This window comes from Pyrgilauda ruficollis, unplaced genomic scaffold (assembly GCF_017590135.1).
Source record: "Pyrgilauda ruficollis isolate IOZ18807 unplaced genomic scaffold, ASM1759013v1 scaffold2, whole genome shotgun sequence".
Lineage (NCBI taxonomy): Eukaryota > Metazoa > Chordata > Aves > Passeriformes > Passeridae > Pyrgilauda > Pyrgilauda ruficollis.
The window spans coordinates 1,479,321-1,497,756 of NW_024519206.1; the positions used below are offsets into that span (position 1 = coordinate 1,479,321).

Consider the following 18,436-nt stretch of genomic DNA (forward strand, 5'->3'; position numbering starts at 1 on the left):
CTGCATAGGGGAAGTTTTGGTGCCTAGCATTGAAATCCATGTGACAGGGATACCACCAACTAAGTCAATACTGTAAAATAAGCTCAAAGATATTTCAGGAACCAGACTGCCCCTAAGACCCTCAGCTGTGATTAGTGAGTTAACAATAACATTTCTTATTTCAGAAATCTTTTTCATCCTCTACTTACTATAGAAGGAAAATAATTAAAATAACTCTATGCAAAGCCTTTTCAAAATACAAAGAAAGTATCTTTCTGAGTTTACAGTACCCTTATTGTTGGTTATTACTTGACAGGATAAAAATGTTTGAGAAGGGAGAGTTACAGGCTGTTGACATGCCTTTAAACTATTTACTATAATTTCCAGAATTTCCTATGCATTTTTTGATTTTTTTTTTTCCTTTGAACACTCTCTACTGCTACATTTTATTTTAGATAGCTTTGTTTTAGGGACAGTGAAGAAATCTTGCAGAGAAATCTTGCTGTTAGGAGTATATGATCCTCTTCTGTGCAATGTGAGAAACAGAAAACCCTATTACTGTTAATCCTTGTTATCACAGCCTATGCATGGTAACAGCCCTGGTCTAAAATAGTTTGACAAAGGTGGACAAAACATGATGCATGATGCCATTACAAACCCCCAAGTGCTTAAATGAGGAGATGAGTTGCACCTTGAAAGATGTGAGTTGGTACACTGATCTGCCTCCCCACTTGTGCCTCTGCTCATGCTGCAGTGGGGGTTTCTCATACATGATATTATTGTTGTTGCCATCTTCGTGCTGTTTATTCAGCAAGGATGGGTTGAGAGATGTGTCAGGAAAGGGGCAAATATGTCCTAATCAATAATCAAAAATTAGAACCCTTGAAAAGGTGTGTATTTATCACCCAGTGGCTGTAAAATTTGAACATATTGTACCAGTGAGGTGGTTAGGTGATATCGCTGTTAATGTATCAAGATAAAGGCCTGCGTTTTGGAAGAATTTATTTCTGTGATGAACTCAATTTTAGTTCAGTCCCTACTGTGGGTGAGAGATGTGATCAATCCAGTAGCAGTGCCTTTGTTACTGCCTATGCAGAGACCTGAGCACATCACTTAGGCACAAAGAAGCAGCTTAGTTCTTTGTTCATTCTTTATACATGAGCTAGTTACTCATTTCTCCATACATAACTGCCATCATTCTTCATACCTAAACTGTATTTTGTTTCCGGATGAACTTAAAAGGCTTTTTGGAAGGGTCTAATAATCAGAAGCCTGTACTTTAAGGTGAAAAGGGCTAATGAGATACAGAAAGCACACTATCTCTTTGTAGAGAGCAATTCAGTGCTCTCCTGGTGCATCTATTTCACCTCCTTTTGATATTTAAACCCAGAGCATGTCAGTTACAGAGGTGCTGGGTATCATTGTATAATTGTTATCTGTCCATCTGTTCTGCTCTTTCTTTCTCTTCTTTCCTGTAACAATTTTCAGCCTCATATCTCAGATATTATTTTTGTAGATACAATTTACACTTCACTCAACTGGAATACAAGCTAATTGGGTGGATTGAGCTTCAGTTGCCACAAACAAACGAGAACTTACTGTAGTGCTCTGCTGTTCAGTAATGCTAGAGAGTTTCAGTTTGAAAAAAACATTGTAAATGAATTTATGTGCCCACCCAGATTTATTTTAATTAAAATCATCCATGAGTCTTGGCTGTTGCTTTGACTACTAAGTACTTACAAATAAGCTTAATAGACATGTTTGTTTTTTCTGCAGCTGTAAAAATATATATTCTGCTATGATTGGTTTTTTATCTGATTTATTTAAATAGAGTTAAGTAAAGATGCAGTTTATAGGGAAGGTTAAAGGGTCAAAATCCTATTTAATTAACTTATACCCACTTGGGAAGCAGCCAAGGTAAAAGAAGGAAGGTAAAAGAATGCAGTGAAAGTAAGCTTCAAATAATATGAAATCTTTGAAAAGGACTAACCACCTTTGGTGAAAGGCTTTCCTGTTCTTAACCTTGTGTCATTTAAACTATTTAAATGAGATGCTATGCAAAACCTTACTTTTATAATGGAGCTTCAAAAAAAGATTAAGTATTTCTCGCAGTTACAAGAAAACCAATGCTTATAGCACTTTTGAAAGAAAAGCCTTTAGTGCTTCATCTTACCACGATCCCTGTCTTTGCATACCACAAAATGCACAGTATGTTGCACCTGATTTGACATCTACTGTTTCTGCCACAAGCCTCTCTAGTGTGCTAGACTGGCTTTTAAAAACATTTTTAAGTATTTTAAAAAACAAAATGGAAGGGAGAAGCCTCTGTAATATCTGAAAGAGGTCTGGTTTTCAAAGAGTGTAGATCCTGCTTGGTTTCTAAAAGTCGTGTCTGTGAGAGGAACCTCATGCTAGATTTCCCAAACCATGCAAAATATCTGAACATCTTGGTCATACATGTGGAAAAGGTTCTTACCCCAACCAGAGTGGGAACTCTGAGAAATAAAATCACTGAGCTACTTTGTGATCTCCTTATGTACCAGATAGAATATCCTCATTGCTGTAGTGATGCTCTGTAGAGGTGCTAATTCTGGAACATTTTTTCCATTTAATGCCCCAGAGACTGCACTGGGGAAATATTTCTGTTTCAGTGCTCCATATGGTTTTGTATGTAAAAATGGAACTGGTAGGGAAGAAAGCAGCTGGCCTGAAGCTGCCAGTAACTATTTCTGATGTCACAGATTTTCAGCAAAAATCCCAAGTGCGAGTTGTATAGGTGAAAGGACTGCATAGCAGCATTCAGCAAGTATCAGCACATCCTCTAGGGAATGAGCATGAAGACAAGCAATATCTCATAAAGACACCATTGCATTTCCTAAACTGGGATTTTTGTCTTCTCTGTTCCATTCTAATTTTAAGAACTCTTAGGTTGGGAAACAACTGAGACATGCAAATGTCAACTGCAAAGACTTCCTGATATCTCTGTCAATAAATACCACTGTATGGCATTCATGGTATGGGTGGGCACATAGATTAAGAGCTTAGGACATAATCATATTTGGAAATGTATTCCAAAATTTAAATACATCTATTACTTAAACTTGCCATTAATATAATATGCTATAATAATGGGAAAGATCCTTCTGCTTCAGCATGTGAGGTCTGCTTTCTGTCTAATTTATATGTGCTTAAGTGTTGCAGTTCTGTGCTAAAAAATGTATTTTAATTGACATGACTTCTTTGCCTTGATGTTCAGTCTCTCAAAAGTCACAGCACCAAACAGAATGTATAACCAGATGGTGTTTAGCTAGAAGGATCTTTACTATCCTGAATGCAGCTGCAATAATATCTGTTCTGTCAAGCTAAAAACAAAGGCATTCATAACTCCACATTCCAGATTAAAAATTCCTTGCTGGTTTGAAAAGTACTTTCTAGGAAGAACACAAATGAAAATAAAAATGCAGGTGAGAAATGGAATTTTTTTTTTGTTTACCCATCCCTCTTTTTTTCTTCCTTCTGCACCTGAACACTCACCCTGTCTTCTGAAGGAGAAAAAAGAAAAAAAGATGTAACTTAATTCCAAGGTGCCTGTAGGTACTTGCAGGCTACTAGAATGATTGTGGTAGTGATAAACATTTGCACATTGTTTTTTTTAATGCTTAGCATTTATCTGTGGGGTCTGAGGTAGTTTATAGTGTTGTGATCCCTTGGAGAGGCATTTTTAAATTCCAAGGAATCTTTGTTAGAGCAAAATGGTCCACACCCATCTCTAGACTCATTAAACCAGCAGCATTAAATTTGTTCCAAGACTACTTAGTTCTCAAGAAGCAGCTTGACTCATATTAACAATCACATGTATACAAAATGCTGTATTTTGAAGTACCTGCAGATACTTTATTTTTTCAGTGAGGCAGGATTTAATTTTTGGGAGGAGGTAAATGCTAATGAGTCATCTAGCAAGTATTTAGTCTTTCATATGTCATTTTGTCCAGCAGACTTCATTTTGGAGATAAAAGCCATGACAGGGAAAAGCAAGAATACATTTCTGATTAAGTTCTCTGAAGATATGTACTTCTTGTTATGTTAGGTGGGGAGCAGTGGAAGGAGGTGGTCAAACACTTCATCTAATTTGGGTTCTGAGTTGGTCAGCTGTTGTGTTGCAGATAATATAAATAAATAAATAAATGTGCTTAGGTTTGAGCTGATAAATAGCACTGTTAAGAGCAGCTACCATCATTTCTGACACCGGCAGTCAACAACTTTCGTTTGTGGTATTTGGAGGGCACAGTTGATCTGCTGTCCCTGAACTCTAGGGTTATATTCTTAATTCAAAACTAGATAGTGACCTATAAAGAATCAGATGCTTTTCTATCCCTTCTGAATTCTCTGAATTCTGGTTAAATATGACTTGAAGCTTCACAAACTGTTAAGCATCTCCTTGATATGTTGGCAGGCCAGCATTTTTTTGCTGCTAAAAAAATTTAAACCAACCAAAAAAATTCAAAGAACTTCCAGTCAGAGGCATGGGCTCTCAGCCATCTCTTGTTTGCTGCTCCCTTGAAACATGTACCAGAGATTATCCTTATTAGGCCATCTTACGGGTATTCCCAGAGCTTTTGAGTATGGTTTTCTTCCTTTTTAATTAGTAGGTCATTATGTGACAACTTATGTCTGCTCCTCTAAGTGGCTGGCTAAGGCAGATTTCACAGTGTTTCCAGGTACCTGGAAATAATTAGCCATTTGTGAGTTGGGAGGTGGCTTCAGATTTTAGAATGAAGCTTTGTTCTTCAGTAAGTAATGCACTGGGGAATGCTGCTGATTAAAAATAAGTATGTTATTCCATCATTTTGTCTTCGCAAACAAGAAGAGTGTGATAAGTTTCTGTCTAGCTCTGTCCAGGCAGTTCCTTCTTGCTCCCTCACCAGTTTTCAATCCCATTAGCTGTGATGAAGCTAGTTGGAAGTTTGGCATTAACTGGATCACTTCATTATGAAGTTCCACATAAAAATGTCACTTTTGATACCTTTAGTGATGCAGTGTACAGAGAGTTCCACAGAAAATTTTACAATATGACTGACAGGGGCACAAGTGGCAGGGCAGGAACAAGGAATTAGGTTTGCAGCAGTGGAAATTTCTTAAGCTGGCTCTGGCACAAAGGTGAGATATGGTAGAAGGGTACCACAGCTAAGCTCACTCACACCCAGCTGCTTGTAGTTGAATCTCCCATCCCTTGACTGTTTAGCTCTGCAGGAGTGTTTAGCAATGAGCAGATCTCTCAGCAGCCATTCTGGAGTTCCTTTTCTCCAGAGATGAGTTCAAATTAGTAACAAACCTGTTAACCAGGACATTAATGTCTTTATATCATCTTCCAACAGATACTTCCTTTCTGAGTCCTTTATATACAACCATAAGAGAACTGTAACAGATAGGCTTTTTTTTTTTCTTTCAGATATTTTAATTAAGGTGTCTATAAATTTTGTTCAGGCATAGCATTTACTTATCTGTTTCAGAGATGATAGCTGGTGCTACCACTGAGATAAGGATCTCATTGTGTCAAACACTGGCAAAAATTGTAGGTTTAGGTTCTCTCATTATAGATCCAGGGAGACAGCATTTCTCCAATTCACATTCAGTCAATTCCTCTTTTGCAGTTTTTTTTGCAAGTTACCAAGGTGAGAAGCACAGCAATTTAGACATATCACGTTAATCAGATAGAAAAAGGTTAGAAGAAGTTGTAGGGATTTGGATGTTTGCCAGATATGAGTATATTCTTGCAAACAACTAGCACTAATATTTTTCTGTTCTTGATGTTACCAAAATCCTCAATTTGTGTTTTTGTTTTTAGTAAGGTTTCTATGGCTTTGCATGCAAACTATATTAAGCTCAATAACACTGCTATTTTTGTAGTATCTTCATCTAAGTATTAGTTTTCCCAGAGCTCACTCACAGAGGGCTGTGCTTTATTCTCAAAAACTAGAAGACGTGTAGCAGATTCAGTCCTGGCCATTTTTCATGTGAAGCCTTATTCAAATGGTAATTGTGAAGGGCTTTGTGGACTTTGTTCTCAACTCAAAGGAAAAGCTTCAGCTGTGGGCAGCTAGGGTAGGAAAGAATTTTGCTGAAAGACTTGTAGAAAACTAATTTGGAAGTTACCACAGCCACTTGAAAGTTAAAAATATACCTACAAATCAATAGTGAAACCAATCAGAATATCAAATAACATTGGAAATTAATACTGTGAATAAAATATATTACAGTAAAGATCAGGTTTGTATTCCTTTTTTTTGTCCTCATAAGACACACTATGAAGGAATTAATGATAATATTTTGTAGAGACCTGTGTGCAAAGTATGCATGGTTGGTTTGCAATTATTGACATGCATATATGCTACTTAGCGGCTGGTGTGTAATTTTAAGGGTAAGTCTTGGCTCTTCAGAATCAACCTCCCACACTGGACTATTGGGTGCACATTCACCAAGTCAGGTGATGCAGGACTTTCATTTTGAACTCATACTGTGCATAAAGGTACAATTTGGAAAACTCACAGTCAAAGTAAAGACTTCAAGTACTACCAATGTTGCAACAGTTCTAATATTGCATTTTTGATAAATTTAACTGTATTTACGTAATTTGACCTATTGGTGGCTCCAGCCTAAACTGGGCACTAATTTTGGAGACACTCTAAACCCAGAGGCTGGGACATAAACCAGGGCCCTCGTTACAAAACAGGTTGCAGTGGGATGAAATGACTTGCCTAGTCACATTCAGCAGCAAAGTCAAATCTTGGTTTCTGTTTTCCAGCGCCTTATCCACACTGCCATAGACATCTCACCTTTCAAAGATTATATTACTTATTTAAAGTATGCTCATTAATTTCATTTATAATTGTATTACTCTTCTGGTTTTTTATTTTCTTACTAGCTTACAGTCCTTGTCTAGCACTCACTTCTTTTAGGGTCATCTCTTCTCACCCACCCTGAAATTGCAGTCAACTCCCACACACAAATCTATTTAGAGTTGCAGGGCTCTGCTTACAGGCAAAGTCAATCTGTGAAAAATTCTTCGTGGAGAGAGGAATTGGTAACACAGCAATATGTCCATAAGGATCTGCATTATGATTTATATGTTAGAACTGTGAAGAATATACAGCAATTTTTATCACTTTAGATAGTCTGGGAAATCCCTTGTGTATAAGAATACCAGTGCAGTAACTAAGACACAAGCGAAGAAAACAGAAGAAATTAACCACTTAATCCTGTGCTACTTATTTGTCAAATATGGTTTACTACTAAGAAATCATATCACTTATAATGTGTATCCTGTACAGTGCTGCATCTGTGAAAGAGCAGTTGCCAACAATTGCCAAGATAATCTAGAGGCGTCATTTAAACATTAAATGATATTAAATAGCTGAAGAAATATTAGGTAAATTAGTAAAGATGTGGCCTGTGTGAGGGGAGAAAGGTGAGGATATTCTCTCTGTATTGAGTTATGCCCCATCCTAGGAACAAGACTGGAAGTCATATTTATAGGGTGTTTTGCAAAGGAGATTATCACATGATATTTTGGCCACACATGTAACTTGCAGGTGTTGCTACAGCTTCTTTCCTTCTTTAGTTACAGAGGTGCAGGGTCCTGAGTTGACACTATAAACTGACCTACAGAAACTGAAATAAATAAAATTAAACTGCAATAATTCAGCCTTATTCAGCTCCTGGAACTTGCTTTGTAGACAAATGACAGGGAAGAAGATGCTTGGCTTCAGTGCTATTTCAGGAGCGATACAAATTCACTATGTTCCTGTGTGTTACAAGGCTTCTTAGTTCAGGAATCACTAACCAGCCTACAGTTGAAATTATTTTCTTCAAACCCTTCTCAGCTTGTCAAAAAATCCTAGTTTTTCTAGTGTGTCTCTTTTTCTTCTTTTTTTTTTTTTTTTCTGAATAAATTTTTAATAGCAGCTTTAAGTCTTGCCTCTCCTGTGTATTTTGGGGCATGGATAACTAGATAAAACTAAAGCCCAGCAGAAAGCAATTTATGAAACCTTATATTTAGCCTTAGTGAATAGTATTCCTCAGGAAACCACAAACAAGGTACAGTCCACCAAAGAAAATCTTCCAACAAAGCTAGGCTGTATGCTGAAATAATCTTTGAACTAGCACCTCTGAAGATATGCAGGGCAACTTTATAGGCATCAATCTACTGAGCCTTGTCCATGGGGTAATTCTGAGCCTGAGCTAACAACATTGCAGATCATTTATTTTTCATATACAAGAACAAATGCATTTCTTTTAAATTTCACAGAAGTAAAACTTCCCCGTGAAGGAAGGCACACTATACAGTGTGACAATTACATATTTTAAAGCGGATATTTATAGAAATGCCTTTATATACCCATCCTTTCTACACACATTCAGACTCATACATACACTATTTTTGTATGTTTGCATTTGTGCACATACATCATAGACATAGATAAAAAATAAAACGTATATGTGTATATATATTTGAAGGGGGAAAAGGATTTATGGCAGCTGGTCAGATTTAATTTGTCTGCTTGTATTTAGCACTTAAGGGCTTATATACTCAGTTTGCTCAAAAGAGTGAAGAAGTACTCCTTGCTTATGCCTCAAATCAGAAATGCATGAAGTGCAGCTGCACAGATAATACATTCTCCCCAAAGGCTTTGGCTGAGCAAATTAGGTGTCAATGGGGTGCCTGCGCAGGCAGTACTCTCTCTAATTAGTCTCTTGAGCCTAGTTGGTGGCAGGTATAAGATGATCTAATCAATTGGTCTGTGTCTGATGGTACGTGTAAAAATCCTAGCAGGCAGAGCTGTCTCCCACAGGTCACTCACCTGCACAGCAGGAACGCTCATTTTCATTTTTCATCTCTTCCATCACATGATGCTGACAGTTGGTTTTAAGGAAATTGAATCCAAAAAATATCTAGTTCATAGGGCATGTAGGTCAAAATAAAGTTGCATTATGGGTATTGGTGATCCAATTAATTAATATTTATAGCAACAAGTTGCACGTAGATATTATCTGAGTGCAAATAGTATTGCTAATGTTTGGTTGGCTTTTTTAAATGATTTCTCTAACAAAGGTAGGAATAAAAGGTGTGGGGAAAATCACCTGTTAATACTGTACATTTTTGTCAGCGAGGATGAACAGCATCTGTGGTGTCTGCATGTGTGATGGAGGGAGAAGCAGAAAGAGCATTATTGTTGATGATCTTAAATACCTCCATGTTTCAGCTCATAAAGAATACAGTATCTCCAGTTGTCAGCTCACATTTTTTATTTTAAAACTGGAATACTCTTATAATACTGCTGCATCAGCTGCCACATAAATAGACCTGCACTCTGAGTGTGCTTTGCATGCTAAAGACTCTGCGGGAGCACAGCTCCACCCGATGTGATAATTTATACAGAAATTAAAAGTACCTAGAGAAGGATGCTGATGCTGCCAAAAGGAACATGTATTGAATTGGTATTTTTACAGGACAGAACGTTCTTTCACTAATTAAAATAAAGAAAAATATTTGGGATTTAATCACCTTCCTCTGCCTCATGTCTTGAGAGTATGATTAATGTTTAAATTACAGCTTTGGTATACCTTTCTAGAGCCACTGTTACATCAACAGCTACCACATTCTGAAGTTGGCATCATAGAGTGTTAAATGTGGATTAACACTCTATCCCATTTGGGGTCTGGGACAAACAGAATGTATGCAGAAGTTTCCTCTAGGTAACAAACTTAGAAATGAGTCACTTCATGTAGATCACTTAATATTTCAAGTACATCATTAGCTTACTTGTAGAAAGCTATTAGGTTTAGTAGAGATGTCATGAAAACCAGATGTACCCAGATCTGTGGTGAAAAAAGTTCATTTTTAAGGCAGTCTTCAATGTTTCAGGGTTTGTTGTTGCTTGTTTGTTTGGGGTTTATTGTTTTGGTTTGATGTTTAAGGAGCTACAAAAGAACCCCATTTTGCTCTTGGGAAATCACAAGTTGTAAATATTCCATTTAACAATTTACAATTTTATAAGCAAAGCTGTGACCAGAGGCCATAAACATAATCTGCCAAGTCACCAGGCAAAATTTTGATTTGTATGATGAGGGAAATGTATACATTTTTAAGCAAGGATATTTCTAAAATATATCTTTAAAAATTCAAACATGAAATACAAAGCCATCTGGGAACTGAATGGCAACACTGTGTAGAGGGCCCTGCCTTGGGTCTTTGTTGTGTGAACAAGTGATGTTTCATTTCAAGAGGCACTCCAAAGAAACAATGCTTTTTTAATAAAAAAAGATTGTTCACACCAGTCTAAAATTTTCTGGGTTTTTTATTGTAGATTTTCTGCTGTGGATAAAGACATGCTCTCCTCTTTCTCCAGTTTAGGAGAGTTGTCTGTTTGATGTCTCATCTTAAAGAAAATTAAATGTGAAGAGTAATGCACAATGACTACAGCACTCCTCTGACAAGTGGCATATCTGTGTTCAGCGTAAGAGAAAGCTGGCACTCCATGACAGGTCTCTGAGGCAGGGAAGGGACTTCACCTGTTGACTCCACTTTTGAATTGACAATACACATTCAGAGAATTAGGGATTCAGATGCAATCACCTATTCCTAACCACCACACTTGTTGTGTCATGTAAGGATTTCATACTCAGGAGAAACACCTTGGCAGGCAGAGCTGTGGGCTCAGCCTCAGAACGCCCTGTGCATTCTGGCAATTCTGTGAGCAGTGGGTCTGTCATGCAGGCTGGCTTCCCAAACCAGGCGTGTTGTGCATTTCAACACTGCAGAGAGACTGAGACCACCAAACTGTTCCCTGCTTCCAGCTGTACTGTGTCTTCTAGCTTTCCCCAGCCAGAGCCTTTAGTGAAATGTGGCATCAAATCATGTTCTTTTCCAGTGATCAAATCTAAATCTGGAGCCTGTGCAGAAGGTGGATGGTGGTGTTGTCTTTAAGCTTCACAAGAAACCAGTTACAGCCCTGGCATGGCAGGATCCAGCAAAGCTGGAGCTGGTACAGTTGTGATCTTGTAGCTGTGATCTGCCTTATACTGAGCCAGAGCAAGAAACCTGTAACTCCTGCTACCCTTTCTTAGTCTTCAGTGTTCTGCCTGCAGTGTGCATTGGTGCTGGCAGTAGTCCAGTGTGCAAAGATATTTTTTTTCCCCCCATGTGTTATATGGTAGCAGCTCTCAGTATATTCCTTTCTAAAGAATCTCTTAATGTTCTAGGATTCGATTCTGGAAGTGCTAAGCTTCTAATGAAGATATTCTCCATTCCACAAGCTCAGGCCCTGCCCTGGAGAATGTGTCATCAGCTTTGCCTACAAAGCCAAACTTGAAACCAGATGTTTTCTTCAAAATGTAGTTTTCTTACTGGGAAATTGTAGCATAATCCTAGGAGAAGTGTGATACTTAACTCATTTAGATACTCTCCCAAGGTCCAGTGATAGAAAGGAAAAGTTCTCTGTAATTAAATTGCAGTTATTCTCAAATGAGCAATGACCCTCTGAGCAATTTGATAACTACTGGAAAAACATGCATCCAGAGACTTTGCTATCCTTTTAATTTTATTACCTGTCTCAGATGTCCCTGCTGCTTATGCCACTCTATGGCACTCCAGTAATTTGGGCTTAGCCTGAAATCAGGCCAGCTATTCTGGACCTGGGCAGATGTAGCTTCCAAATTGCAAGCCTGCTTTCCACAACTGGAGTGTAGGTGGCAGTGGGGGCAAACGCAACCTCAGCATTGGAAGGAGCTTTGGGAGTTTAGTTGCTTCTTTCCAAGAAGGAGCTCTCAAAAGAACACCCCTAAAAAGTGCTCATGAAGGAAGGGAAATCTGGAATTTGGGGGATATTATCACTGGTGTTTCATCACTGAGCAGTTGTGAATCCCTGCACATTCCAAACATTGCTTTTCTTTTTAAGCTTTTGGAGGTAAACTAAATGCATCAGCTCAAATGTATTCCTTGAAACAAGATTTATTGGCATTTCAGCCAAGCTTCTAGACATTGTGGAAAGTGGGACTGTCAGGTGGAATAAACAGTCCACACAAGCTCCAGACACATTTAGAAAACAACCCAAGAAGGACTCTAGAGGTGGTAAACCAAGCTCCAAGAGGGCCCAAGATGCTTAAGAACAGGCTTTCGTTAATCCAGTTCAGGTATCCTGGTGCTTAAAGAATAGAAGAAGACCTCTCAAGAATCATGACAGGAACCCCTGAAATTACAGAAGTTAAGATATTGCATAGACATTGGGGTGTTTTGTTGAAAGTCACAATTAAAGTGCTATGCTTGAAACTGCAGTTCAAAATCGATGTCTTGTTTTTCTCCTGCTTTTGAAATGAGGACTAGACTAGATTCACTGGCACCTGCATCCAGTTTGATTTAAATAGTTTTAGGACATGCTAATACAAACCAGTTCCATGCTCAATGAATATTTCAGCATTCCTTTTTTTTAAGGGATGAAATTCCTTCACATCTGACTGTCTTCCTGCAACAGCATTTTAAAAATGTATCAGATCTACATATCTGTATCTCGTTCTAGTCTTGGAGAACTTAACAAATATATTTTCAGAATTTCTCAGAAAGTCTCACTTTATTACTTGATATAGAAGTCTGCTTGGAGATTTATTAGGAGTTAAAGATGTTATTTATAAAATCCTTTCAGTGGCTTCAGTTCATCCAGTTCATCCAGCCTTCATTAACCCTTCACGTGGCCCTTCTCACAGATATTGGATACTTTGTTTTCCTGTCCCACATTCTCAGCCTGACTCCTGTTTTGCAAACCTCAAAAACATCAGGATACCTTTGTGCAAGTGCAGCCATTGCTTTGAGTTTCTTCATCAGTAGAGTGAAAGACAACATAAGTGAAGCTATTGATAGTGTCTATTTTTATATTTGAAAGGAGAGTTTGCAATTATCTGCCTAGATAATAGAAATACACTGAAATAAAGGTAAATACATTTAGACACAGCACACCAAGAGGCCCCATAACCTGGTATACTTGCAGAAATGTTTCTGATTTGTTTCAGGGTGCCCCAAACAACTCTCGAAAAAGAAAACTGAGGAGGACTTTTCAAAAACTAGCTACAAGCATTGTTGTGGAGGAGATCGCTAGGGAGAAAGGGGGCAAAAAAAGAAAGGGGCAAAAAAAGCTTGTAAACTCCTGAAGCTCTGCCAGCATTTTTAGCAACCTTCCTTTGCATTCAGAGGGTGTGGCCACTTTTAGAAGAGATGACTGGTTACAGCTGTCTATAATTTCCATGGAGAATGTCAGTGCTAATGGTACCTGTGAAGATTAGCTCTTGGGCCACAGACATATGAATATGGATTAATATATCTCACTTAGGTGAGCACCCTGAAAACACTGGTGTTTTAAGTTCATTTTCCTGAGGTACCAGTTCTAAACATGCTTTGGAAGTCTGCCCTTCACTCTGAGCTGGCATCTTCATAACTGGCTTTGGCCTAACCTATCTTGTACCAAGTGAAAAAAAAATTGCAATTCATGAGGCTTATTATAATTTATATTGTTTCCTTACAGGATTAAATTTACCAGGTTGGAGGAGGGAAACAAAAACCTAATGAGGAGGCTGACACCAGGAAGGAACCACGGCCTGTTTCCTTTCTGTCTCTATGGTGGATTTCATTCAAAAGAAAATTGAAGCTGGCAAGACCCTGTTTTTCCCTGCAATTTATTTAAAACCTTGCACGCATTTGGATACCTTGTGATTTCAGAGAACTATGTGAAGATTAAGCTTTTGCTTACTGATACATGGCATGTACTCTTTCAGTCTTTTGTGTTTGATTTTGTTTGATTTTCCACTGCAGTGCTGCATCTTTGTAAGGATCTTTATGCTTTCACCAGCAATGTCTTAAATACTTTCAGACAACACATTTGGTGTTCACACTTCTTCAGTAACAACTGTACAAAAAGAGCCAACAGTGGCATAAAAGACTGTGTATTTTCTTTGAGGGTTGTGCATAGTTTGCGACCAATGGGAAGACTATTTCTTCCCAGGGCAAGCCCAGCTTGTCTGATCAGCTGACAATTACAACACTTGCCACTCTTCCTTGAGTGTTGTTGGGTTATTTCTTTTTTCATTATCCCCTCAGACCATTCATATCCATTTAAAAACATGGCAATAATTGCATGTTTACTTAAGTACTCTAAATTTGGTTACTCTGCTTAGGCTATGTAGCATGCCAGTTTTCAAAATAGGCCTGTGAGAAAGACAAAGCAAAAAGGATGAGATGTATGCAGCTGACAGATACACAGTGAGTTCCTTATGGTTTTATTCTCTTCAAGACTATATCTTTCTTTTTTTATAGGTCTGGGCTAACATCTCTATGTTTTTCCTCACACTAGTTACTTTTTTGAATATTTTCTTGAAAACAGATGACAAAACTGTTCTGTTTAATTCAAGGCAGACACTGAGGTACAGAAAAACTTCATTAAATCTAGCTCTGTTCACTTTGCCATGTACAAAGCAAGGTGGAGAATTCTCCTCATTCCAGACCGTTTACTGTTCCACACCAAAGCACCTTTTGAGTTATTTTCCATAGGTATTCTGAGCTGATTGGAAGGCACTACATGATCCTTAGTCTTTAGATAGCTTTTCTGAATGAATCATTCAAATGCAAACTTTGCAAGAAACTAAGTTGTGTGTGTGATTTTAGAAAAGGAAGCCCCTGCTACATTTTGGCTGGGGAGAGCATTGTGTTCAGGGGTGTGGAAAAAGTGCACTTTTTACAACTTTGCATTCAGAGAGGGCAAGGTATGCTGCAAAAGTCACTGTTGAGTTATAGTGCTGCTCGGACAGAAGCACTTGCTAGGCAATATTATTCTACACATAATTTTGACATCCTTTGCTTGCTGGATGCATTGAATTACATTTTAAAGAAGTGTGGTAATGCTTTGGTTAGCTTTCAGTGTTTAAAAGGAGGGGAAAAGGATTTGTGCTACTGCCATCTTATTAAACTCCAGCAGTGTTTAATAAGAAAAAGACACCAAATAAGGCAAATCCTTGAATGCACAAGCAGCTACAAAAGGTCTCTTAATGAACTAGGACAGGAGTCTACACTTTCAAAGAACTGAACCGTGGAAATATTCTCAATATTTGCACAGCCATTAAAAGACAATTTTCCCCACTGACATCTCTGTTTCAGGATCTGCTAAAAGCCATCTGAAAGCCACTTTCAGTCACAACCATATTTAGAACTTACTACAGTTCTTCCCCTGTGTTTATAGGGGGAAAAGTGACCACTGAATTTTTGAATTTATCACACACTGAAACTGCCTTAGATGTGGTTTGTTTGGGTTTCATGTTTCCTTTTTTTTGTAAGAGAAAAGTCTTTTATACATTATCTTTGCTACTTAAATTGTGTGCAGTTTGATGATTAAAATTAGCTATTTTTAGAAAAAAAACTTGCTGCAAAATCTGAAGAATTTTTGAAAATGTAACGAAGATTTTGATTAGGAATATAAGGGTAGTTTCATAGATGCTTCTACTTGACAGCTTAAATTTGAAGGCAAGCAATTACACTGTTCAACTAACATCTGAAGGTTTAATATAGAGTAATTCCCCAATTGCCACAAGCCTGGCACATTACTATCCATAGCGACTCATCTACAGTGTTTGCTTAAGGTATGTGTGCGTGAGCATGTGTGTGAACACACATGTGCACATGAGATTATCCTCTCTGCCCCATTCCCACTTCTAAGCAACCACTGAAATAAAGTTGATCCAAAAATCTTCAAACTCAATTAACTGCCTGAATGAAAGTTCATAAATATCTAGATTTCTAAATAGCAACTTAATATTTAGTAGTAATCTTTAGCAGTAACTTTAGCAGAAGTTATCTCACCTACTGATCTTTAAGGAGTGACCAGGGTCTCTTACTTCTGCACCTACTTTCCAGGCACCCTGACTGCCTGTGGTGGCTTGGTTTTGCTGCTCTCCCATGGAGGTTCTGGGCCCTGTTGGCATTCTCCTGGCATGAAGGCAACCTAGGCTCAGCAGGATGGTGCTTTTCACATGAGCACTGCAAATTAATCTACTGTAACATTAAATCTGCTGGGAAATATCAAGGGGTTTTTTGAGATAGTAGAAGCTCCTTTGCCCAGGGAACTAACAGTTGACACTACAGCCTTATTTCACTCTTCTCCCTTCCAGCAGAGCCCTTACCTGCACGGTTAGCCTGACACCCATCAGACAGCTGCCCACCTCTCCAGCTGTTTTCACCACAGCTCTTCTCAGTGTTGCAGAATGGACTGTTTAAACCCTATGAATGCTCTTGAGACAGCTTCAGCAAAGATCAGTAGTGTTACTTTCTTTTTCTCTCATCCTTCTGAAATCAGTTCCCCAAAGAATCTTCAAAGACACAAGAAGCAGCCCAGCCTTCCAGATGTGGGTGCCTGGAACATGATGTTTCACATTGTCATGTTGTTGAAGTCAAAAGTTGGCTTCAGTGACCAACAGTCTTTGGGGCACAGTCCTGGAGAAACTGTGGGGTTTGCTCAGAGTGAGTAGCCAGCAGCAGCTTAACTTGCATTTTCCTACCACTTGGCTGAGATCCAGTAGATCTGTCCTGGTAATACTTGAGAGGATCTGGCTTTGCTGCAAGATGGGAGAGCAGCAACAGGGCAGCAGGTATAGCAGGCAGATAAAAGTAGGAGGGCATGTTCTAACTCTCTGCGGGATCTACTATTAAGTGAATGGGGAAGGGAAGATGGTGATAGATAGGGTCTACATGATACAGAGAGTCCTTTCAAGTTCAAGTACACAGAACATAAATTTACAAGTAAACAAGCTGGAAATCGCTCAGTCTTCTCTCATGCTGGGTTCAGCTCAACTCGAATCCACACCCAGCAGGCACCACCCCAGACAGGACACTCCAATAGTTCTGCCATTACATTATTGTATGGGGTCCTACATCAGTTGGGTCCTTTTAATTCTCACTCTTACTTTTAATCAGAACCATGGCTTAGGACAAGTCATCAGTACAACAACAGTGAAAATTCAATCTGCAGTAGACAGAGGCACAGGGGATTTTGCTTTCTCTTTGGTGCATATGGGTTCTGCACTTCAGACTCCTGGGAAGAGAAGGTAAGATAATTAAATATACACCCTGTGGGTTGGTGGACTATGTACACCCCATGTCAGTGCACACAACCAAATGTGTAGCCAATGCTCAATATATGAATATACAAAAAGATGAATATACAAAATATTCATCTGTGAATATTACTGGGTTTGTAATCTTTGTTATATAAAAGGTTTAGGCTGTACAGACTAAGGAGCAAAATGCAGACACCCCCTATAAACAGAAGTAGGTTGCATTACTGAGCATAACAATACTCTCCCCTACCAGCATTTAGGTGGAGTGACTGTATGTTACTGCCTTGCATTTTTCACATAAGCAAAAAATCTAAAAGTAAAGGATGCACTAATAATTCCCATCCCCCCAAAATGCATTTCCATGGTGCTGCATACAAAATTCCTGCTTGCCAGCTTCCATGCGGATTTTTGTATGGTGCACTAAGAGGTATTCTTTTTTTTTTAACAAATTAAAAAGGGGAGGGCTGGTACATGAAAACAATGTTAATGTAATTAAATATATATATATACTTCAGAAGAACAGCATCGTAAACAGTACAGTAAAATAAGTGTCGCATTATTTGTTACACCTTGTAATTTGTCTGTATTATGAAAGATGTAATGGTTTGTCAGCTGTAACTGTTGTTTTCTTGTAACATCATATTGAATAAAGTGTAGCAGAATCTCTCTTCTCCTTTGTATATGTGATCTAGACCTAACCCAAGGAATAAAGCCTTTCTTTTCCTCTTTGTTCTCCAAAAACCAAACAAGGAAATGGTTGTAAACAGGAGATTTTTAAGGAATGAAAAGTACTTGGCAGCAGGCAGACACTAGACAGTAATATGTTGAAAAGATTAGGCACTGATTCAGTCAAACACGAGCTTCATCAAAACTACAAGGCAGTGCTCACTACACAGGGCAAGTTTCTTTGCATTTCTGTCTGTAATAGTATGGTTAATGGTTTGGTGTCAATTTCCGTTTTGTTATAAATGTGACAAGGGACTTCTTTACAACACACTGGAATTTAACCAAAATAGTAAAAAAGCCAGTATTCTGGGAAAAAAAAAAAAAAAACAAAAATATATCATTGTATGGAAGATGAAGTCTGGCTTATTACAATTTCTCTTGAAATAGAAAACTGATAATGCTGGTAGAAAATCAGGCAAAACATAGAAAACGCATTTTTCACAACATTGATGTGGAAGTGTGATTTATCCTTGTTCATACTTGATTATGTATTTCAATCAGTGAACGTACGCTGCCTTGACTCGTTGTCTATTTGTGCATCATAGCATTAGATAAGCAAGTGCTTGCTCACACTGTATATTATCAA

The 18,436-nt window shown here is 38.2% G+C and overlaps 1 protein-coding gene across 1 annotated transcript in view; it reads left to right on the forward strand.

The window, feature by feature from the left end:
* CDK14 (cyclin dependent kinase 14) overlaps positions 1-17,791 on the forward strand; it is a 313,331-nt gene extending 295,540 nt beyond the window's left edge. The window contains exon 15 of the mRNA XM_041466561.1: positions 13,548-17,791. The gene's annotated coding sequence lies outside the window, so the exon portion shown is untranslated. The remainder of the gene's footprint in view (positions 1-13,547) is intronic.
* Positions 17,792-18,436: the final 645 nt, after the last annotated feature.